This window comes from Myiozetetes cayanensis, unplaced genomic scaffold (genome assembly GCF_022539395.1).
Source record: "Myiozetetes cayanensis isolate MyiCay16 unplaced genomic scaffold, myiCay2020 scf7, whole genome shotgun sequence".
Classification (NCBI taxonomy): Eukaryota; Metazoa; Chordata; class Aves; order Passeriformes; family Tyrannidae; genus Myiozetetes; species Myiozetetes cayanensis.
The window spans coordinates 11,837,548-11,861,496 of NW_026087964.1; the positions used below are offsets into that span (position 1 = coordinate 11,837,548).

Sequence of the window (23,949 nt, forward strand, 5' to 3'; positions counted from 1 at the left end):
CATCACCACTGCTTCAGTGTTTTAGTCCTCCTTGCCCAGCCTTTACATGAAAAAGCGAAACTAAGCCTTGTGGTTCCTGTTGACTCTGTGTATGTGGCATCTCTCATGAAGCAATAAAGTCAAAAATGTTGGAAATAACAGCTACTGGGATATTCATATATATGGATCTACACTTCCTCTGTGGTTAAAACAAAAAAAAAAAAAAAGAAGAGAAAATATTTTAACATTTTTGGTGGGGTTGATCATGACATAGACTTCATCCTACCTGTCTTGTCCTTTTCCATCTGTGTTATAGCTCGTGGGGTCCTGGCCAGGGTTCCGTGTTCACATTTGCAATTGCAGTTGTAACTGTGACCCTTAGTTTGGTAACTGTTTTCTTAACTGCTGTATAAACATCTGTGAATGCATATACAATATTCAGTAAAGCAGATGACATTTGCAGTGACCAGCTGCCTCCAGTCATGAGACAAGACTGCACATGGTCGCAGTAAAACAGAGCACCCAGAGGCTTGCAGGGCTTACACAGTAGAGCTGTGGCTGAAATGGGCTGGGGAGAAATTACATTGTCCGTGCTCACAGGGTTTGTTTCTTCCTCAGTCAAAAGCCAGATCCCTGGGGCAGAAACCAAGTCATGCCTCAGAATAATTAGGCACACAAATTACTGCTGTGCTTGGTCCTCAGAAGTTAGGTATATCTTCTACCTCTAAACACGAAGCAGAAGGTCATAGCTCCCAACCAGTTTTTGAAGTTTAGCCTCTGGTAATTACAGACAGAAAGCTGGGTGAGCTCTGATAGTCCCTGCTCACGGGACTGCTGCCTGCAACCTGGGCGTGTGCGAGCAGTCCGTGTGCCAAGCCTTGTTGCTACAAACCGGGTCACAAGGTCTCCACATCATAAAATGAGGGTAAAAATAAAAAGTCCCAGCTATTTTATAAAAATAGAAAAGATGAAGTGGGACAGAGGGAGAAAAAGCATCCTTGCTGGTGGTTTAGCAGAGAGGGGAGAGGTCCAGCATGACAGGTGACAGCAGGCTCAGCTCTGCATGGTTGAGCAGGGCAGCTCTGCACCCACATGTGGATATGAGTCCTAGGTATGAGACTTGAGCATACTGCAGAGAAAAGGTGTTGTGGTATCTCAAGAACAACACTTAGTTTGCTCTCACACCATTTTTAAAGCAATAGCTTTCAAACATGTATTTAATAATAAAACAAAAACAAAACCCAATGCAAATAATTTGAAATTCAAGATATATATGTGTGGTTTGATACTGCCTCATATTTTGAAAATGTTAGTGGAGAAAGGGAAAGTGAAAATAGCAGGAGGAGCTACAAAGAGTCAAAATTAATTTATTTTAGACTTAGGGTTTCAGTATTTGACAAAAGAAATGGATATAAATGGAAACTAAATTGAAACTGAGGTTTCTGTCATTCAACAAAATATATCACTGCTACTAGTCAACTACAACTGGGAGAGACAATTTAATTACTAATAAACAACTTTGAAGTTGTACATGTGTTTTAGTGTCTTAATAAATTTACAAAAAAAAAAAAGAAACAACAATAAAAGCTCAACCCAAGTCTGAGGTTCAAGAAAAAAAATGCGTAGGGGATTTTTTCAAGTCCATTGTCACACAAGGGAAGAAACACACTTGACAAAAGAGATCATTTGATCATTTGTCATTAAAAACTATTATTTCCTTAAGATAGAAATGCTTATTAAAATGTTTGAGGGCTTTTTTGTTTGTTTGTTTTATCTTTATGTTTCATAAAGTCAGGAAAACTGTATTTACAATATTTTAAAGTTTGATGATACACTCCAAGCTTGTTTCTCTTTTTCCCTCTTTTGCAACTGAATACAATGGAATGAATAAGGACTTTGATTTTCTTTCTTATCTTTGCTACTCCTTTAATATGTTTTCTTTCATGCCCTAAATAAAATCTCTGTCCTCATCGTCTGAGAATTGTATTACTATGTTTAAACTATTTTCTTTAATCTTGAAAATCTCCTTTTACAATGGAGCAAGAATTTCTTTTTTTTCTGAAACCTTACATTTACCTATTTTAAGCTACATCATTATTTTGCTTTTCTTATTCATCTCCATATTTGTTCTACTGAGGACTTGTTCCAAAAGCTGTGCTTGTTTTTTATGAAGTTTAATAAGTTTAAGTACACAAAAGGAAAGAGGAGAGAAAAAAAAAAGTTAACAGATCTTTTGAAGGAGAAAAAAAAATCCAAAACCCACTCATGTTACTTGCAGGCAATTCATTGCATTTGTGATGTCTGCAATGCTAAAATTCAATCTGGGTTACATTTCCTGGCTGAGATACAGAGATGATTCTCAGAAAAATCAAGATTTGAAATAGAAAGTCGGCAGTAACCTCATATGGAAGACAAGGAACGCCAGCAGAGGGGACAGAGCTTGAGAGCACTGCCACTTGGGAGCCATGAACTGAAATAGAGAAGCCTGTCATCTTTGTTTTATTTTTAAAATATGGGAACAAATTAAAAGCTGAAAACATGCACTGTGTTTTTGTTTTACCGTTTCTGTGCTGGAAGCATTGCTCACGTACCCTCCTGGTACAGAGCACACTTGCCACGGCTTCTGCGCTGCGATCGCTCGCTCTTATGTTACTGCTCAAGTATGCATTCAGAAAAGAGCCAGCAGATACAGTAGATTTATTCTAGTTGTTGAGGTCAAGGGCTTCTTTTTTTTTTGGACTCAGTAGAGGGGGAACGCTTTCCTCATAACACCAGACAGGCTCTCTGCTTTGCAGTCTGCTGTCAGTGTGCACCACGGATAAAAAAACATCTGAGAGCATTTTTAAAGGATTTATCAATCTAAAGCACCGGTGAGTTATGTGCTGTCTCCTGTGTCAAAGTTAGGAGGCTTTCAGCGAGGCACAATATCTGTACGCAGTGCAAGTCAGAGGCTACGGCTGCTGGAAGCTCTTGCAAGCCATGTAAGTAAAGGGCTTTATTTAGCTGAAGCAAACTTTGTATATTCTCTTGCCTTGTAAAAACTCTGAGATAATCTAAACTTGAGATGAATTTCCTAATACTAGTAATGTCATTATCTTGCCATCCCTTTGAATAATGCATGTATGTCAGCACAACAAATAAATATCTTACCTTGTTTTGCTTGTGAGTAGTGTAGAGAGCAGAATCTGTACACGCCTCAGGCAGGCTCTGTTTGCTGTTCTGATCGCTGATCATTTCAGTTCTCTGTTTGTGATCGACAGAGAGAACTCTCTGATTTCTTTGATTTCTTTGATTTCAAGGACAATGGGAATGTGGCAGGGAAACACAAAGACTACGCAAAGGAAAACAAAAAGCAGAAAGGCAGTTTATAAAGTGGCATCAGTGAACTCAAAAGCTGTGTGTAACTCCCATGTGGAACTTGTGGTCTGTGGAATACTGTATGATTTGTAGTGAGGTTTAAGGGGTCATAGATAATCTGACTAAGAGGAAATTAAATGACAGAAGAAATGTTTTGATTTCTTTATAAAATCCCTCTTTATGTTCATGCTCGTATTTAAAATAATCACTTTCTGTATGGTTATTTGGAACTTATTGCAGGGAACAGATCACCTTCCTCTGAGCTTCACAATGTAATTTAAGGTCAAGAAATATTTCTTTGTTCTCTGTCTAGTTCATGTACTTATTGGTATCAATAGGCCTGGCAAATAGGTCTTGAAATGCCAAAATTCTCTTCTTGTATGTGAGATCCTCCCTGCTGTTTTGATGGCTACCAATATGCAGATATGGTGATAAATAAATGGAAGATTGATTAGCTCCATTGACAAGGTACAGATGGTATTACACTGAGAAAAAAATTTCATGCACTCAGACTTCTCAGTATCTTCCTGTTCAGTTTCTTGTCCCCTTGCAGTCCCTGTAGCCTTTGCAAAACCACCTGATCCCTATGACTTTGTACCTTCTATTTGCCTCACACTTTTTCCCAGTTCACAATAACTTTTAGCAGGCCCTTCCTTCCAGACCCACATGTCTGAAGGATGCAAGTCCTGCCCTCCAACCTTCACAACAAAAATCTCCCACAGACCCACAGGGCAATGCTGGCTTTATTTTTTGCAGATACACTGCCACAATTTCCTCTTGCATCAGATGCTCAGAGGAACACGGATGCTGCCCTAAATAGCTTTCTACCTCTCCCAGCCCTCTTCTTGACTTATTTATTTCCATGGCAATGCAAGATCCACGTGGGGAGAGGGGCACTGTCCATTAACAGAGATGCCCACTATTCACTGAGGGCAATGGAAAAGCCTTCCTTGGCTTCAGCCAGACAGTCAGACCTGGGTGCCAAAACAGCGAGGAAATGAATAGATATGCCAAGCTGCAGAGCTGCAGTGTGCTGCTTCCAGTGGCACTGGAGTGTCACCTCCCTGAGTGAGAATGGGGAAAGGGTCTGTACAAAGAAGTTTGCGGAGTGATAAAGAATCACATCTTGAAGGTGCTCTGGCAGGAGCAAGTCAGAGATGAATGGGGCTGGTGTGAAATTCAGGCTCCTCCGATGGTGGAGGAAGAACATATTGTTTTTCAAGAGTGTTTGGAGAATGACAAAGACTTCAATTTTCAATACAGGGATGGGTAAAAGCTTTTTCCTTTGCAACACAACTCTCTCATACCTAGCTGGATCAGTGGAACTCTGGGGAGAAAACAGCAGTTTGTTATAGTTTTTGAATTTATGTATATTCATGTGTTCCATTAGTCTCTTGGCAAATGCATCTTTTGAGTTCTAAAGCTTTCTGAACCTTTCATATAGTCCTTTGCTTTGAAGCAACAGATGTCTGTGATAAGCAGATGGTTATGGCTTTGAATTTTAACATACTTTGTTGCATACATTTTATGGAGAGGAATGTACTCTGTCTTACTATGCAGTACTCATGCACTAAATGAAAAGTATCCATGGCTGGATGCATGATGTCACTTCCTAGCTTGAAAACCAATAAACCACATGTTTTTCAGGATTATTTGTTATGAAATATTTTCATCCAATTATTCAACTTGTGTTTTCTAGTTACAAACCAACTGCAAAATTCACTAGTCTGATGTGAGCTCAAAGAGAACAATCAACAAAAAGAGTAAAAGGAGCTGCCTCGCTCATGAATTGCTTTCTCACTCTGATGTATACTGTGAGCAGGCTGAAATCTTCCCCTTGCACAATTTCCCAGAGGAAATAATGCAGTGCCTATAGAAACAACTGAGCAAAATCTTTTGATCTTTTTTATTTTAAACTTTCATTTTCAGGAGGTACAGCTATGAAATCTGATGAGTGGAGAATCTAAGAACAAAAGATCTTATATCGGGAATAAATTTGAGAACACAAATGGAAAGAATAGATCTCAAATAATTTTCTTTCAAGGAAAAGAAGTCATATAAACAGATTTCATCCAAATGTTTTGCTACTGGATATTAGTTTACTGCTCTAAAAATTGTAGTTCTTTTCTCCCTCTCTGCCTGACTTCCACACTTAAAGAGTTTGTTTTTCAAAGAAATCACTTGAGGCAGTCTGTGACATGTGTGAACTGCTTAAACTTGACTTAGTTGATCTTAAGTACAGATTATTGCACATATTATCAAAGGCTTTGTTAATTATAATGACATAGATGTTACTGCATGGACCCAGTCTTTACACAAGGCACCAGCCTGACTTGAAAGAAAAGAAGTGCCTCATTTCAACTAAGCTTTGAGAAGGAATGGGGCTTTTGAAGGGTTCATAGCGCTGGAGTAGTGTTAGAAGAGCTCAGTGGTGATGCAGGGTATGCGCTTTCCTTCTCTTTTTCCATCTTTCTCCAATACTTCTTGAAATCTCTTCCTTTCTCATGTATTCAGGATATGGTGACCCCTAATGCCAGACTGTCCCAGACTACAGGGGTTCCTCTTTTTGCACCTCCAATCAGCCTCTCTGCTCCATAAAGCACCATGGCTGGTGTTCATCCTTCCTGGAGAAGAGAAAGCCTGGGATGCAGAAGGGGGGGACAGCATGCCCCAGCACAGCTCATGAACCAAACTGTCCACCTGTTTGGATTTCAGTGGCTAATCCCCATCTCTGCAGGTACAAGCAAGTAGCCCACCTGTAAGCAGAGCATGAAGGCTGATGACCCTTGTAATCTGATGCCCAAGGCTAAGGGATGCTTTAATTACTGCCTTGCATTTAATTACTGCCTAATGCTATGCATTTCCTGGTGGTTTCCTCACCCAGACATGTTCTGGGACCCAAAACAAAAGTGGTTTGACAGAAGATAGCATTTCCTCCAGTTCCGCTTTGAAAGACTTAAGATCCAATACTGAAGAGTTAAAAGAAAAAAAAATTGTTGAAGTTGAAGAGTTCTATTTTAGTGTATTATTTGACAATATCAGGTTTTCAGGTTTAGAAATCTACATATAAATGAGAAGAAGTTGTGAAAACTTCTGATTGATGGGCCATTTTTCTTTCTGACAATTCTAATTATTTAAAGATTGCAAATGTTCAGACACTTCAAAGACCACAGGTGGTACTCTGCTACTCGATAGCAGTGTTAACTCAGAGAGTGTGTCTCCTTAACAAATCCTTGCAATATGAAGAGATTACCCTCTGATGTGTGACTGACTTCTATCTGTGTCTATCTCAAGATCTTTTTCTCTCTGTGAAGCCCTACTATCCATTACTGGTCTTGTGCAATACTTTGGCACATGTGTATTTATGTCCCTGGATACCACCTCTCGGCCTTACAGATGCGAGGACTGAGGCAAGATTCAGTGACTGTAGAATTGAGATCATACTAGAAGTGAATGAAGATAAAGAAAACTGAAGGTAGCTTTCCTGAATTCTGGAAGTATGTATCCATTCATTGCCACCCATAAATAAACAGGTTCTTTGTAAAGAGGGAAAGAAAAGAGTTTTTAATCCTTTCCACAGCTCTGTGTGCCTATAATCTTACCATAGGGTCAGAGGTAGAAATAAACCCTCCAAACCTGCCAGAAAGCTCTCAACAGAAGTGTTGACAAGACAATCAGCAAAACTGACCCATAAGTAGCAAAATATCCACATTGGGCCTGTATGGAGAGCTGAGACCAGTTACCAGGGCTGTAATGGAATAATTCTTGGCAGCAAGGAAGCAGTGAACTGGAATGCCAGTTTGCAGATGTGAGGCAAGTCTGGAATCTGCTCTAAGTGAGCTGCTACAATGGAGGGTTGTGATGGGAACATGGACTTTTTGTTGTGATCTGCTGGAACAGATATCGTCATCCTTAGTTATCAACTGATATTAGTTAATGCAACTTTGAGTGACTGCCAACTTCTGCAGTCCAGTGAAGTAACTAACACACTCACTTGATATCTTAAATGTTACTGGGCACAGGGAGGGGAGGGAAATCTGCTATTCCAGAGGGAATTATTTCTGTTATATTTTTAAGATATCCTCTGTGGCTTTTGAGATGTTTCCTGAAATCTGCAATTACATTAATGTAAGATCTGCATCCAGTTTTTTCTAAAATACTATTGAAGTAGACTACATGGTAAGTAAAACAATTCTTTCTTTGAATGTCATCCCCCTTTCAGTTTATCAGCTGCTGCTCTAGCAAGTAGTTTCTGCCTTGAGGGGCTGTTGATAGATAGTTCACTGAGATAGCTCAGTATCTCAGCTACCTTGTCCCTGTGAAGTCCTTGAAAACACTGAGAAAAATTTCTGTATTCACCACAAATTGACTTTGTCAGTTATCAGGAGTTCAGATCCTTGACAGCACTGAAAGCCTTTGATGGGACGTGTGGGGAAAGATGACAGTGCTGTAAGTCAAAAGAAAGCATTAGGACCATTTGAGGGGTTTTTGTGACAGTGGGGAACCAGATTCAGCATCCCAAGGTTGCAACAGCAAGGGCAGTGCCAGCATGCCCTGATTACTGCCTCGGTGCATGGACAATGTCCCCCCTACCTGCACAGTCATTAGCATTTCCCCTGAAGCTCCTCCCTCAGAGTTAAAAATCCAGACTAGGGAGTCCTGGAGGATTCAAAAAATTCTTCAGAGTTCAGCGCAACAAGTGCCTGAGCAACCCAGATGGGCAGAATAATTCCCAGTTACAAAGCTGAAGACTTAGACACCATGGGACTATGTTGAGTTGATTATATTGTGGCTGCTTTGTTCTGTTCCTTACAGAAAATGCTCTGGATTCATGATCGTTCCTTGTTCAGGAAGGAAAATTTTCAGGTTCCCTAGTTAGACTGACCACCAGGGGACATAGAACAAGAGGGTAGAATCCATATTAACTGATAATTAAGATATTTTATCATTATAATTATTGGCAGACACTACAGACACCTAAGAATTTTGTAATATATAAATGTAGAGTCATTCTTCTTTTATCTGTACCCACTTTTGAACATTATTTAAATTCCTACATCATAAGTGGAAATCAGAGAAAAAACAAATACAATTTTTGGGTATTCTGCTTAAATCAAAGTAGTTTGAAGAAGAAAGACATAAATTAACACTATACCTGTGGGGTTTGACAGGTGACTCAAATACTGGTTTTTGAGAAATAGGCATGAACTTAGCGCATGAGGGAAAGAGTCATCCTCATGTTTATCTCACTAGTTGAAGAAAACTATAGTTTCAGGTCAACAGCGTGCAGAGATGGATGAAATTGTTGCCAAAGACCATCCCAACAGTGAATCTACACTGTGAATATCGCATTTGAAATTAGTCAGCAACAGCTATGTCATCTTGATTTGCATGCTAATACAGATGATGCAGTGAGGCTCTGGAGAGATGGATCTACAGTAAACTGGTAATAAAATTTTTGTCCTTTGTGGAGCACTGAAATTTCAAAATTCTCGAGGGTGTATTTCTCTAACTTTGCACCTTGCCTCTTAAATGAAGAAACATACCACTGTGGCCACATTTATGACATCACCTCTTCAAGGAGGAAGGGATGTCACACTTTTTTCTGAAAACAGCAGGTGCAGAAACTAAGTTTTGGACATTTTTCCACAGACGTGAGCTATCACAAAAGCTTGCACATTATCAGCTTTCCTGCTGAGAATAAGGCTACATTGCGATTGAGACCAAGCTATGTTTCAGGGCCTGCTGGACCCTGAAACAGAGCGCTAGACCCTGTTCCAGAAAAATAACAGTTCTGGGAGAAATATGAAATGCCTTCTCATTGATAAATGTTGCTTCCAAGACAATCTCATGAGGGAAGGTCTTTGAACTACAGGGCCATTTCCAAAGTGTGAAATAATATTGGCTCCTTGCAGGCAAGGAAGGGACATGAAAGTGCAGAGAGGCACCTCAACACGCGGGGTGTTGGTAACTGGTGATCCCCCTCCTTATGGCGGATAAAGCAACATGTGCGTCTTTTGACATCTTCGTCCCCCTCAGTGTAGCTCTTTCTCACTCTCTTTTTTTATCATAGAAATACTAAAAAAAAACTTCTCCAGCATCTCCTCACTAACACAATTTCTTAGTGTAGGATTTTATAAATCATATTTTTCTACATTTATGGAAGTTACAGCCACACTTCTGTATGCATATTTGCTCACATTGATTTCACTGCAATGCTAGCCTGTTGCCCTTTGTTGTAATGAAGTCCTATTTTTTTTTTTCTTGTTGGTCTGAGGTGGTGTTTTCCAGATTATGGAATTTCTTTCCCTAAACAAAATGTGTGTTATGTGCTGTAGCACTGTACCCCTTTGCTATGTCTTAGAGCACTCAGTTTTCTTGCAGGTGCCCAATGCTGTTCTTGAAACGATGCTCTACTGCAGACAGGGTGTTTGGCTGATTTCTGCTTCAGATGGCTTCTACCATCTTTTCTTCATTGCTGCCAGTGTTTTCTTTTGCTTCCCTGGGGACACCAGATGCATCCAATGAGTCCGTTCCAGCTTCCAAGCTGAAACAGATCATGGACAGCAGCCATGTGTTGTTCAGATTCTTGCATGGGAGAGAGAGAGAGAGATCTCTTTCCTTTTTCTCTTGCTGAACCAATTCACTCAATAAGTACTTGTTTTATATCAAACTGGCATTGCTTTTAGCTAATTCCAACTTTTTCTAACTCTATCCTTAATTCCAAGCTTTTATTATATGCTAAAAGAGGAGAGTTGCCTTGAAAGAAAGCTGTTGCCTCAGACAGTTCACCTTGCTCCCAGCTTAAATGATAGGACAAGAGCTTTTTAAATCCAAAAGTCACAGGCTGTAGCTGATGAAAAATAAGACAACACTCAGAGACATGGTTCTCCCCAGTGTTGCATAAATAGGTATATAACATGTAATGTACTGCAACATCACAGCAGGTCTCCCAAATTGAAAACAAGGAGGAATAAAAGACTGCCGTACCTTGGCTCTTAAATCCTTGAATGTGTTGTCTCTGTTGATTAGTTACTTTGATTTGTGCTTCCCCACACAGCTCATTTTTCCCTTTAATAAGACTTTGGCTTGTAAATTGTCACTTGTATTTTCACCAAACACTGCAATTAGGCTGGAGTGACGGAATATATTACATTGTTTGTTTTCCGTTATGTTTATTCCAGATGGTTTTTGTCACTGACTCTTTTTCTGAGCTGGGCTGTTAATAAACATAGGATAAATCTAATGAATAAATTTGCTGTGCTTGGTATAGATCTGTGGTGATGGCTGAGATGGGGTTATGCTGCTCAGTAATGGGTTCTTATTAGAACTACAGAAATGTTAATTCCTGATCACTTATGAGAGGAAGATGGAGCCCATGGATAGTGAGGGGTTGCATATGTGGGGCTTTTTTACTTTAAAAGACATCCATTTAAAACTTAAACTGAGGTTATGAAGACTTCACAGTTGTGATGCTTTATTTCTTCTCTGAACAAAGGAAGTGTTTTATGGAAAAGCTACAGAGTGAGTACCTGTGTTCATGCCTTTTATTGCTGGAAAGCTCCTCTGTGCCCTTGAGCAAGCTGTTTTGGTGTTTGTCTTTGTTCCTGAACAACATTTCTTTTCTTGTTCAACTGTCTTGTCTCTTCAAATAGAAGTTGTTCAAAGTCCCTGCCTAGGTGGGAGATGCAAAATTGATTTTAGAAAGAGAACTGGAACACTTTGGAGAAAAGAACCCCATATGGGATGGCAATGCAATGTGGAAGTCTACAGGGCACCAGGACTTGTCTTAATCTGCTCACTTGTCAAAGTGATGTTGACTGGAATAAAATGAAAACCGTGACAGCAGAACTTGGAAAAGTCCTATTACTTATAGAGTTTTCCAGTAGTGGCCTCTTAGTTTTTCCCTTAGAAAGAGACATAAGAAAACCCAGGATGAAACACAACATGGTCTGTCCTATCACCTTGAAAAAGTTTTAAAATGAGAAGAGGTGACTGTAGTTGCTTAGAAGTGGGATTTTAGAGTCTTGGTTAAAGAGCATGTATTTCAGAAGTTCAGCTAAAAGCAGACTACAGAAAACAAATTTTGTTTCTACTAACATTTCTTTCAGGGATCACATAAGCATGAATCTGCCAGCAGTGCTGCCTTTTGTCAGTATAAGTGACTTCTCCTGTGTCTGTTAGCTGCTTAACACTGCTCTAAGCAACAAAACCTGTCTCTGTCTCTGAAGGTAATGCAAGGCAACACTTCCCCAAGTGAAAAACCCAGTGCTGAACAGAAGAGTGTTGATCTCCCAGTGGCTGAGAAAAGAAATTGTTCATCTGGGCTCACATGGGCCCACTAGAAGCAAGCTGGGGAGCCCAGTCAGTGCTGTGAGCTGAGTAGCAGTGGGTCTCAGCCACAGTGAAGAAGGGAAGTTTCTAGGAACAGGACCAGACAAGGAAGATGAAGGAGAAGTACAAGGTGTGGGAGTGATAATTCAAGAAGGCCCCAAAGGAATGGTGAGCTAAGAAAGGCAGGAAAGGCATGGCTACTTTGATAACTGAGGTATAAGAAAAATGAGGATGCAGCCCATACCCTCAGCACTGGGTGTGCTGCCTGGCCAGGCGGTGAGGCATGAAAGTGTTAACCCTTCTGGAACTGGTTCAGGACATTCCAGTGCTTGAAGTCACACAGTAAAAATAAACCTCATGCCAGGCATGTTGCCTATGGGGCTTATGCTCTGTGTTTTGATTCAATCATTTAGGAATGCAAAGTCCTTCTACCAGGTCTGGGCTTTAACAGCATCTTCACTTTGCCACCACTGGACTGTGGCAGACAGTGGAGTAGATCCCATGGTAATGAAATCCACAGTAAAAAGGTCCATGTCTGCCTGTAGCTACTCAGTCATGCTACTTCTGTAGGGCCTGATTCACCTCTGATCTGTGCTGCAGCATCATTTTTTGAAGACTGAAGACAAAATGCTTTCCCTTCTGTGTGTCTTAGTAGGCACCACTGCATGTCCACTTACATGGCAGGGAAATGGTGAGTCCACCTCAGAGAGGCTGAATGTTTGCTAGGAAATAAGACTAAAAGCTTGTACATTAGATTCCTGTGTGTTTTGTTGGCAAGGAGAAGGAGAGTTTAGCCAACCTCAGCCGGTTCACTTTGGAAGCATCACACTAGATGCAGCAAGGTGTGAATTGGACTGCAGCACTTGGAGCCAGACAGCCCCTCAGGGGGTTTGGCCAGGGTAGGAATTGGGTTTTGTAATTTTGAACAATAGTTCCTGCTTCTGCCACTGAAATCTTTATTTACCCCAGTTCCCAGCACTCGGAGGCCTCCAGTGGCAGTTTCCTCCTATTTCATATCTTTGTTGTTCTCGTTACTTTTGAGCTGACCATGATCAGATACTGTCACTTCTCTTGTGCCCTGGCATTCCTTTGGGTGGCAGATGGCTTCAGATTTCAAAGTTATGCTTCCTCTGCTCCCCAGACCCACTAGTTTCATTTTTCTTAGAACACAGGATCATCAAGGCTGGCACTACTTTGCATGAGATGTGGTCTACTAAGAAGGCACATGGGGACAAAAATTGTGGTGTTATTTTTCCTCTTATTAAAAAGTGGAGAACATGCAGTGAGCATGATGTTCTCATTTATCTATTTATGAGTAGTTTCTATTCAAAGGAGTGTAAGAGAGAGTCAGGGAACATTGGACCAATTTCTATTTGATTACTCCTTGAAAAACTGGAAATTATCATGATGTAGTCCAGTGACTTACTCTGGATTTACACCAGTGCCAATGAGAATATAATTTAGTCCATTAATTTTACATCACATCCCAATGGGCATGGACAATATACACAGTGTGTTAAAACCTATCTGAGTGCTTATTAAGAGTCCAATAATAATGGTATTTACTGAGGGCTATTTAAAAATGCATTTCCTTTCTTCACAACTTCCATGTTCTCTCTGCAATTTACACTGAGCACGTTGGCTATAAAAATGGACAGCAATTGCAAAGTCTTTAGTGAACTTTGTGAAGTATTTCACACTTCTCATTTTATTTGTCATAGCATTTTGCTGTCAGCTGAGACTTTCTCAGTCTTGTCTTTTTAACTCCCTAATGCACTGCTATGTTTGGAATATTTCATGTAGAGTTTTAAAATAAAAAGAATTAATGACACCCAACAATTATGTCATGAACCAAAATTTATCTTATCTATCTCTTTTATGAAAAACATATTTTAGCCTGTTATAAGAAATGTTGATAATTATTCAGTCTCTGCATTGACCTCATTAATACCATTCAGGGTGGTATTTGATGGCTGTTAATGAAAACTCTTTCACTTAAAGATCAGTTGCATGGCAACTTTCGTAACAAGCACAAATGGAAAAATGTTCTAAGTCTCTTATAAAGCTCTATCCAATTCTACTCATGCCATTAAAGGTGATTCAGAAATTACTACGTGTCCAATCCAGGTCAGCTTCTGTGCTTATGGTTTGCATAATCCTAAAGACCATACCAGTGCCCATACCTCACTTGATTCATATCACTGCTCCACATAGTAATGCATTGCAACACATACAATGTACTTGAAGTTGACTACTCTTTCACCAAAAAAAAACCCAGAAATGGGGAAAAAAATGCCTGTGCTTTCAGTCAGAGGAGTAGAAAGCAGAAGAATGACATTACAGCATGAAACCTCTTTGGAACCAGAGGTTACAACAGCTGCACCTTGCACTGAAAATTTCCTGAGCCTTCTACCACTTATCTTCTTCTCCGCAATATGCTAATGTGTGAGCTTTACAGTGTAACATGCTGCCAGAGCATTGCAACAATTGCACTCAATGCCAGATGCTAAAAAAGCTTGTTGAAATATTACTAAATAAGGGATTGTGAATGTTCTACATGGGAAAAATAAGTAGTAAGAATAAGGGAATCTCTTAGGTCTAATAACTGTTTGTCAAATGCTTGTCTTTATAGTGTTTTTCTTCCCTTTCATTTAATTTCTCCAGCTATCTCAAATTGATAAATTTTTTTAAACGAAAAATTATCTGTAATTTTCTATTGCTTTATTAGGGTTTGATATTCATCTTGATTCGTTTAGAGGAGTAACAACATACCAAGATTTCAGTATCTAGAAAAGAAACAGTATCAGAAGCTAATTATTTGGGACAAAATGATGCTAAGGGCTACAAGTCAGTACTGTAGCTGGGCATATTACTATATTTCCTATCATAAAGCATTGTTTCCCAGATAATAAAACACGTCCTGCAGGTTGCCATGATGACTAACTGCCCCACATAGTCTCTGGCCACAGGGAGAGCACTGTACTCATTTAGTGAATGTGGGCAAGGCCTGGCTGTGAGTGAGGGCAAGCCATGGGTCCCAAAGGATTATGATCCTAATGTTAGCATTCAAAGCTGGAACCTGAGACACTTTTTTCCACACCCTGCACCTTGCACATACACAGTAGGCACGCCACTACAGGGGACAGGCGCTGCCATACAACCCCTCCACAGAGGGTGATGCATCACAGCCAGGGAGGCCCAGGCACAGGGGCACTGCAGCAGTAGCAGAGCAAGGAAACAAGCCAGTGAAATACCCCCTTGATTTTCCGGTCCGTGTGAAGGACTCCTGGATGCTCCTGAAGCTGTGCAGTGCTTGCTGTCACCTGGCCACAGGATGGCTTCAGAGAGAAAATGTATAAACTCTTTCCTACACATCTTCTATCTACCACATTAGCTCTCCCATAGGCTGCCAAGATCACTTTATTTACTGTTTAAAGTCTTTAATGGAAATTGAAAAGTCTCCAACATCATCACTAAAATGTGCAGTGGGGACAAGTGGAAAAGCTAAATTTATCACTGGAAAAACAAAGCCAATACTCTTGTGAGTGGTTCGAAATCAGTTTGGCACTGCAGTTACAGCACTTCAGTGTCTTATTTTTGCTATGAAAATTGTTTTTCTCACTTTTCTTCAAGGCCAATCAGTAATCATTTGTTTTGTTGGGTGTGTTTTGGTCTGACAGTTTTCATGTTTCTCTCATTCACAGCCCGATTCCTCAGTTTGCTAAAGGACAGCTGATAAAACTCAGTTTCAGATAAACCAAAATTACATTTATGCCATAAATACCCTCTGTGATTATGGGAAGACACAGTCAGTCTCTTTTCATTGGCAATGAAATCAGTGTATAAAGCATGCTTGAATATCATTGTTCATTGTTTTCTCAGGGACATCATGCCAAATTCTCTTTTTTCAACACTGTCCTTATCTGAACCTTTAAGCCCTTTCTTTCTAAATGATGAAAAGTAGTTCCCTGTGTACCCTTTAAAATCCTCTGTCTCTCCTTAGGGCATCTATATCCACTACACTCAATAAAGAGAAGAGTATAAGGAAATATGTCATCTCATGACCACAGCAGTCATACCAATTGCTGTGCTGGGATTTTCCCAGTCACTAATAATTTACAATGGATTCCCTACCCTTTTTACTTAGGTTCTAATAGTGTTCAGAAATGTCTTAGTTTATGGTCTGGAATATCAGAAGCCATTATAGTCAGATTGAATATTTCAGTGGTAAAATCACTGAAGATCTTCATCCTGAGGATGTACAAGAGATGTTACAAAATCACAGAATGGATAAGGTTGGAAGGGACTGCTAGAGGTCCTCTAGTCCAATCTCCCTGCTTAAGCAGGGTCCCCTGGAGCATGTTACTCAGGATTGTGTCCAGATAGCTTTTACAAGACTCCACAACCTCTCTGGGCAATCTGTCCCAGTGCTCAGTCACCCCAACAGTAAAGAAGTTCTTCCTCATATTCAGGTGAAACTTCCTGTGCATCAGTTTCTGCCCATTGCCTCTTGTCCTATTGCTTGGCATCACCGAGAAGAGCCTGGCTCCATCCTCTTGACCCTCTCCCTTCAGACACTTAATAGACATTGGTGAGGTTCCCTCTCAGTTGCCTTTTCACAAGAATGACGAGGTTCTCTCAGCCTGTCCTCATAAAAGAGATACTCCAGTCCCTTAATCATCTTTGTTGCCCTCCTCTGGACCTGATTCAGGAGCTCCATGTCTCTCTTGTACTGAGAAACCCAGAACCAGCTCCTTTCACAGAGATGGTTACCTTTCACAGCAACTGCAAAGCACACTGAGCAACTAGGAATTTTAATTATGAATTAACAACTGAACCAGAGACTACATCAAAGCTTCCAATTGGAACTGAGAGTTTTCCTCAGCTGGAGGAAAGCCGGAGTGTGGGTGGGGGTCAGGCCATGCAAGTCACCATCCATCAGCATCAGGCTGTTTGTTTGATTCAGAGGGGATTTGGAGAGCAGCAGCTAGGCTGTTTGCCCTCAACACGAAATTTATGTTAGGAATTATACTGAAAACAGAACAACAACAACAACAACAACAAAGTTAGTCCATTTCTTTCAGTATGTTTTAAATTTATCTCTATTGTCAATAGCTGGATGGTGCAGGATGAACAAACCAAGACAGCTCTTCCTTACAAGTAGCTTTCATAAGTCATTAGTGTCTTTCTTCTCTCTGTTTGTGCTGTATGAGTATTAATTTACTCCTCTGGTACCACTGTAGGACAAGAAATCATTGCCTTCCATATGGAAATACAGAAATGAAGCGGGTTATGTGATTTGCCCAAAGCTAAAAAGAGAATTGTTATCAGTACTAGGAGAAGAACTGATAATTTTTCTTAGTGCCTGGTCCTGTAATGCAATTAGCAGAGCAACCTTCCTTCCCCTCATCTTCTGCTGTTTTACCCTCCACCTTCAAATAGCACTGACTCCAGCAGTGCTTGCTATTTGAAGCTAAATTTTACTGCTAAGATTAATTTCCACTCAACAGGATGACTCTAACCAATACGTTTTTGCATCTAAGAGAAACATTAAAATGTGCCTCTGATTAAAAGGGACATAAGAATCCCCTTTAACTGCAGCATGAGCTTGACACTTTAGTAATTTTCCAGGAACAAGCTGATGTTACAACAGCATTTTTTGTGCCATCTAGTGGTTGCAGAAAATTAGATGCCAAGCTCTGACCCAGCATGCCACCCAGCATCAATGCCACAGTAAATCTTGCTCCTGCTCTGACAACCCCCGCCCCGCTTAGGGTTGATTGTTCCTTTTTCTTTTGCTGCTCCTGTTGCCAGTGTTTCACTTGGATGGCTGTGAGCTGTGCTGCTAAAACTCTGGAAAGCTGAAGTAGGAAGTGGTCTGAAAACAGAGTTAAGTAAATGGATATTCTCAGGAGCACTCTCAGCTTACATATATGCCATGTTTCTGTGGAATACTGAACATTTCCTTCACTGCTTGGAGAGTGTGAAGGAAACTGTGAGGACGGAGGAAGCAACCAATAAATAGTGTAAGCTTATATACACAGAATATTAGTAGTTTGTTTCCTGAGGAAAAGGACATAACTGGGTGCCTTAGAGAACGGAGGTAGCTGCTCCACTGGGCTGACCCAACTGTGGGGAGGACAAGCAATACTCAGAGAGGACCTCAGGGATGGAGCGTGGACCTGGGATTATTTTAAGCCATGTTTTTATTCACTTTTCAAAAAACACAGATAGGCACTGATTTCTGCACATAGCCGTGATCTTTAAAAGCACAGTCAAAAGAAATATCCCCCTAGCAAGGACAGGAAGGAAAGACTGCATCATATATGCTGAATTAAAAACTGTCTTGGAAAGTCAAGGAAAACCAGACAGCAACATCAGCAATAGTGATATTCTTCCCACCTTTTATTGAAACAGCAGTACCGTCTTCTTTAAAAATAAGCAGATTTCTGAACAACTGGAAGAAACTGGAAATTTAGTATGCTTGAAATAGGTCAGCTCAATAGCTAAGGTCATGGCCACATAAATGATTTCATAAGGGATTTAAGGTGCTTTTAAGATAAAACATTTTAACTGAGAATAGTAACGAGAAAAAATATGATCGTTCCCAATGCTGATAGGGTTTAAGATGCAAAAATCTTGTTCCTTTGCCACAACTGACCTTAGTGTTACATAGAAAGTTCAATACCATCTGGTAAGATAGTACTGGCCAAGTGAAGCTAAGCAGCTCACCAGACTTGGTCAACATTGTGTCATACTTTGTCTGTACACACATTAACACATTTGGTAAAAATATAACAGCTTGATGAGAAAAGCTTCCGTGTTTGGATTGGACTGCCTTTGACAATCCTTCAGCATCCCTGCGGCCCCAGCTCAAGCCAATGCCAAGTCCTTGGTAAATGAGCAGTCCAAAGACATTGAGTCCCTGCCACGCTCCAAAACTCCTCACGCAGAGGCCACCCATCATGATTTCAGTGGGACAGGTTCCTACTCCCACCCCAGCATAGGAGGGCTGCAAATAGATGGCCTCGTACAGATCCAGCTGTGTTGACCCAAACTTGTGCCCTATGCTGGTTAGGGCTCCCCCGCTTCCTGCCAGACACAATGAACTGAAGGGACAAGAGCTCTCTTATTCCCACTGGACAGGCCAACCTGGTTCATTTTGTCTGACAGAGGCCAGGAGACACACTTTGGAGCACTCAGGAGAGCTGACTGCGTGCCAGAGAGGACAGTGTGTGTAGGCAGGTAGGAACCTCTCCAGCCATCACCCGACATGCATGTCTGCACCCTCTTTAAGCTGAAGAGGATTTGGGATGGCAGTGCCAGCAGAGCTGTGAGGGCAATAACCTCCAGCAGTGTGGCTTGTAATCTTCATCTGGCAAAGCTCTCTACAAAAAGAACATCTGTCCACAGCCTAAAGAGATGTTTCAAAATTGATTAAATTATACCAGCACAAGCACCCATCTGGATACTTTTAGCGCTTTGGCTCCCATTCACCTTGCAAACAACAGTGATGGATAAAAATCGTTTTCACCTGCCCCAGTTGCAAAATGGCCAGAAGGAATAGAGGCTGCACCAGCCATACTAGAATCTTAAACTTTTGACAAGTATGACTGGTGAATCCTGATGAGGTGGCTTATGAAGTTGCCACCTGAGATCTGCCCAATGTGGCCACAGCTGCAGAAGGGGCAGTGGGAGGAATGTGCTCCTGCAGCCATGCAAAGTCCAGTGTCTCAGCTCAAATGGCTGATTTCAGTGGGTCCAACGAGTTCAGGAATGGTTTGCACTGCACCACACCCTGGTCATTTACTGCATGGGAAACCTTTCCTTACCCTTCTGGCTCTTATGTTCCCCTATACATCAGTACTGGACAGTAAAGGATGTAAATGTTCCCCATATAATTTAATGCAATGTTGAATGGGTTAAGCAGCCTATGGAAGTGGCAAATCTACAAACAAAGGGAGCCAAAGCAGAACAGCAGCAACAAACTGCAGAGGGATAGTTACATTTTAAATAGGTACACACGTTTCTGCAGCAAGAGACTAACTATATCCTTAGTTTATATAACTTCTTATGCCAGCTCAGACCAGATAAAAATAAATGGATCGATTCTAGATGAATTAGAATGCCCTCTAAGGATCTGGCATTTATCTGAGCAAATTATTTGAAGATAAACCAATGCAAGTTTTGTGAATAAACATTAGAAAAACATATCATACAGCTTAAAAGAAAAACAAAATCATCTATGACAACTGAGAGCACCACTACCTTTTCAGCACCATTTGGAGTCTGCAGATAATGCAGGTCTCTAACAGATTTTTTCTAAACTCTTAATAAAAGCCTACAGTTTACATTACTTTTAATGTACCTCATGCTTACTATCCCTTGCTAAAATCCTTTTTAAGAAAAGCAATTGGAATTTTAACTAGTTACAGATGATAGAGATAAAATTGGTCTTTACAAACCTGTATTTACAATAGGATTTTCAAGGAGAGGACTGTTTATATTTCCGAATGTTATCCAGGCTGTCTATTTGTAAACAAGAGTCAAAGGTTTACAAGTTTTAGGTTGCAATAAAAGCAAATCAGAATGAGGGAAGACCATGAGGAATGAAACCCTCTGATATGCTGGAGCTGCTTCATCCAACTGGATAAAGATCAGACAGACCACAGCAAGGAGTAACCAATAAGCTGAAGGGAACAGATGCCCTTCAAAAAATGTCTGTTGTTTTTACAGAGAGAATACTATTGGTAACTCATCAAATGGTCAGACTGGACTTGTGCCTTTGGCCTTTTCCTGGCTATTCGGACTAGACCAGGATGGTAAACAGGCATGTACACAATCAGACAGGGAGATCTCAGGGTTCATGAGCTGTCTGCTGTTTCTGGGAAGTGGTACAAAATGATGGACAAGAGGGGTGCTGCACAAAGCCTCCATTTGGCCTCTGCCCACTGTAATTTTAGCTGCTATTGCAGGTGAGAAGGCTGAGGAGTTTCAGCTGTGTTCTGCTGCTCCCTATATGATCCTGTCCACTGCCCGTACTCGGAACGCAGATATTCTTCCAAGTGCACAAGCTCCCCTTTTGTTTACCACAGGGAGACTTGCACAACCTCTGGCTACATTCACTTTTTCCTCTGAGATATCAGAAGGAAGCTGAGCATCTGGAAACAGCAGCAGCATCGTGTCTATGCCGTTGACTACACACAGCAGACCTCAGCTGCCTGTCTGCCTCTGGTTCTTCGCACTATTGGACATGGAATGAGCTTCAGAGGCCCTGGCTCTCCACGGACCTCACTGCAGCACCTGTCAATGAGGCAGAAACATGAAAGGTTTAAAAAACTATAGAAAAAAGGAAGCCCACAGCTAAGAGATGGAACTCCAAACCAGAGCAATCTCTTTGGTTAATGGGATTCTTGTTTTTCCAAACCCACTATGTTTGCTTATAGGCAATGGTGAGTCATTGCTGCCCTTTCTCCACAGCCGAGGGTCCCTGGAGAGGAGGCTGTTTCGGATGCCATTACTTCTGCACAAGTGGTACCACCTGCACAGCATCTCAGTTTCCAGGGCCCAGAAGAGAGGACTAGTCTTCAAAAGCCCGCAATTGAAGAGAATTCAGTGACAGTGAGTGGGGCTTGCAGCTATGCCCTACACCCCATGGCCTTTCAACAGGCCCCTCCTGTGTAATTGTTGGCTTACTGCCAGGGAGAAGTGGTTATGATATCTAGGCTCACCACAGCTTCAACATTCACAACATTCACAACAACAACTTCTGGCAGGAGAAACAAGTTCCGTGTCTGAGATTTCCATTTAAGGGCTTTTCCCAGCCTTTTTCCAACTCAGCCAGCTGCAGCATCATGCAGAGGAAACAAGCCTTCACGCTGCCACCTCTGCCACCACGCAGCTCTTTAGGCAGGTACCCTTTCTGTCCCATGTCGACATCGTGGCAATCTAGAGAGACATATGGAGATGCACCAGAGTGGCTCAGGCTTCCCCTGGGCTTTGAATGTTGCTGTAGCTCTCCTTTCCCCTCACCTCCAGCCTCACTCTCTGGCAGTTAAACTGAAAAACCCACAGGAATCTGCATCCCAATGGACAAGGAACAAAGGAAAAAAGGGTCTTTTCCCTATGTGCCTGTTGGGAGCAGAACAGATTTTGACTTTTGGGCTCCTGTTGCTGGGAAGAGACCTCCACAGTGTCAGGAGCCCAGCGAGGAGAGGGGAGTTGTGTGCTGGCAGGCACAGGAGGAGGAGGGGGAGAAAGAGAAAGAGGAAAAGGAGAAAAACCACCCTGACAGGGAATGGCAAATGTCATCACCCTGTAACCCAGCCAGAGCTGTGGCTGTGAGGACATGCCTTCATCAGTCACACCGCTGTGTACAGCTGGCTACTCATGGAGAGTAAAGCAAGAGCCTGCACAGTCTGACAGTCTGAGGTTAAAACAGACAAATAAACAAACTTGATTATGAATAGTAATGAGACACATCTGTATTAAGAAACCGTGATTGTTTTGTTAAAAGTGTGCCAACGAAAGCAGTATTTTATAGAGTATTTGAACGACTGTCCTTTGAGTTGTCTGTAGCAAACACATGAGAGTTTATGCAGGTTTGATGAATTCAAAAGGGTTTTTTTCTACCTCTAAAAGCTGCTGATGTCTCCTAGAAAAACATTATGTTTATTTTTTACTACTTTCCTTGGCTTTTAAGTCTAGCAGAATGACGATCACTGCAATGGGCAGAGGCCAGATAGCACAATGACAGGCAGCTGCATTTTTTGCAGCTGTACTGCATTTTTGTTAGAGATGATGGGTTTACGCTGACCTGAGGACAGAACATGAAAACTGCTCTTGTGTGCCATTCAGAATCTTGCTTACTAATGTTAATACTCTACTGGAAAAGAGCAGATGGCTCTTACAATTTAGTGGACCATATAACCGCTAGAATTTTTAATTGTAAATTTATAATATTCAACAAAGAAAAATCTGTGGCCATCATAATGTAACTGCTTTTCTGAGAAAGATAACATACTAATGAGCAGATTAATCACTGTCCCTTATAAAGCAAGAAATAGAAGGAATCAAACTAAATTATTAGTTAAAAAGATTTAAGGGAGACAAAAGGGTTTAAGGGAGACAAATGCATGCTGTGCATAATTAATTTAACAAATTTACCAATTATTAGAAATGTTCTGAAAAGGCAGAGTTTAAACTCCTTCTAAGTTTATGGATAAAGAGTCCAGCAAGGTTGACAAGAAATCAAGTACTCAGAAAATATTTCCAGTTTGGAAGAGCACTGGAACCAGGAAGATAACCTCCTGGCAAGCATGGCTGCACTTCCCACATCCTTGGGAAGAGCACAAGAGCCTGCTACAGGACACTGCCCAAGAGCAAGGGAGCAGGGCTAGAAGTGTTTTTGATCATATTTACCAGAATCCCTCATATGCAACATTAATCCCAAAATAGAGACACAATGAAATTACTGTTATGGATGATTTCATAATTGCCCCAAGAGAAAAAGTTGGGACACCAATTAATTTTATTGAGAAGGAACAGCAGTGGCTTTTGAACTTCTGCAGAGACCTAGTTTCCTGCATTAACAAAATAAACAGAATAGATAAAAACTATAAAAGAGAAACTATGCCAATAAAATTGTCTCCAAATGAAGTGTTTTGGTATTCTCTCCCATGAGCTGATAAATTTATGAAAGTTATTTTTTTAACTTTGCAGTGTGTGTACATACATATACATATATATATATATATTTGCACATACATATATTTAAACTTTCCCAAAGACAGAGGAAAAACAGAAGCCTCTTAAGAAATCAATCTCACAGCAAGAAAGGGTGAACCCTAAGCAGGAAAGATATGACTTTTGAGCATAGAAGAGTTTTCAATTGCAATTATCCTGCTCAAGATATAATGTGTATTTTAAGGAATAAACAAAATCACACATATCAGAACACAGCTTTCTGCAATTCCCAATGAAGACACCGATAACAAAGATAAAACCAGCTTATTACATGCCAGCTTACTGTTTATCAGCTAGGAACAAATCTAAGTATACCGTTAATTCAGGCCATCAGAGAATAGATCTGTATTAAAGAAAATTAACTCCATCAGTCAAAGTCAAATAGAAAAAAAACCTCTAATATTATCTTTGACATAAAATGTATCCACCATGCTCCAGGGCCTTGGAAAAAAGCTAAGTGAAAATGAGACTCCTTTGGCTGGTACATGTAAAGATGTGCACACACACGTGCACACATACACATATTTGTCTGTG

At 40.8% G+C, this 23,949-nt stretch overlaps 1 protein-coding gene across 1 annotated transcript in view; it reads left to right on the plus strand.

The window, feature by feature from the left end:
* The first annotated feature begins 2,415 nt into the window (after positions 1-2,415).
* Positions 2,416-23,949, plus strand: part of C1QTNF7 (C1q and TNF related 7) — a 36,354-nt gene continuing 14,820 nt past the window's right edge. Inside the window, 1 exon segment of the mRNA XM_050338420.1 lies at positions 2,416-2,960. The gene's annotated coding sequence lies outside the window, so the exon portion shown is untranslated.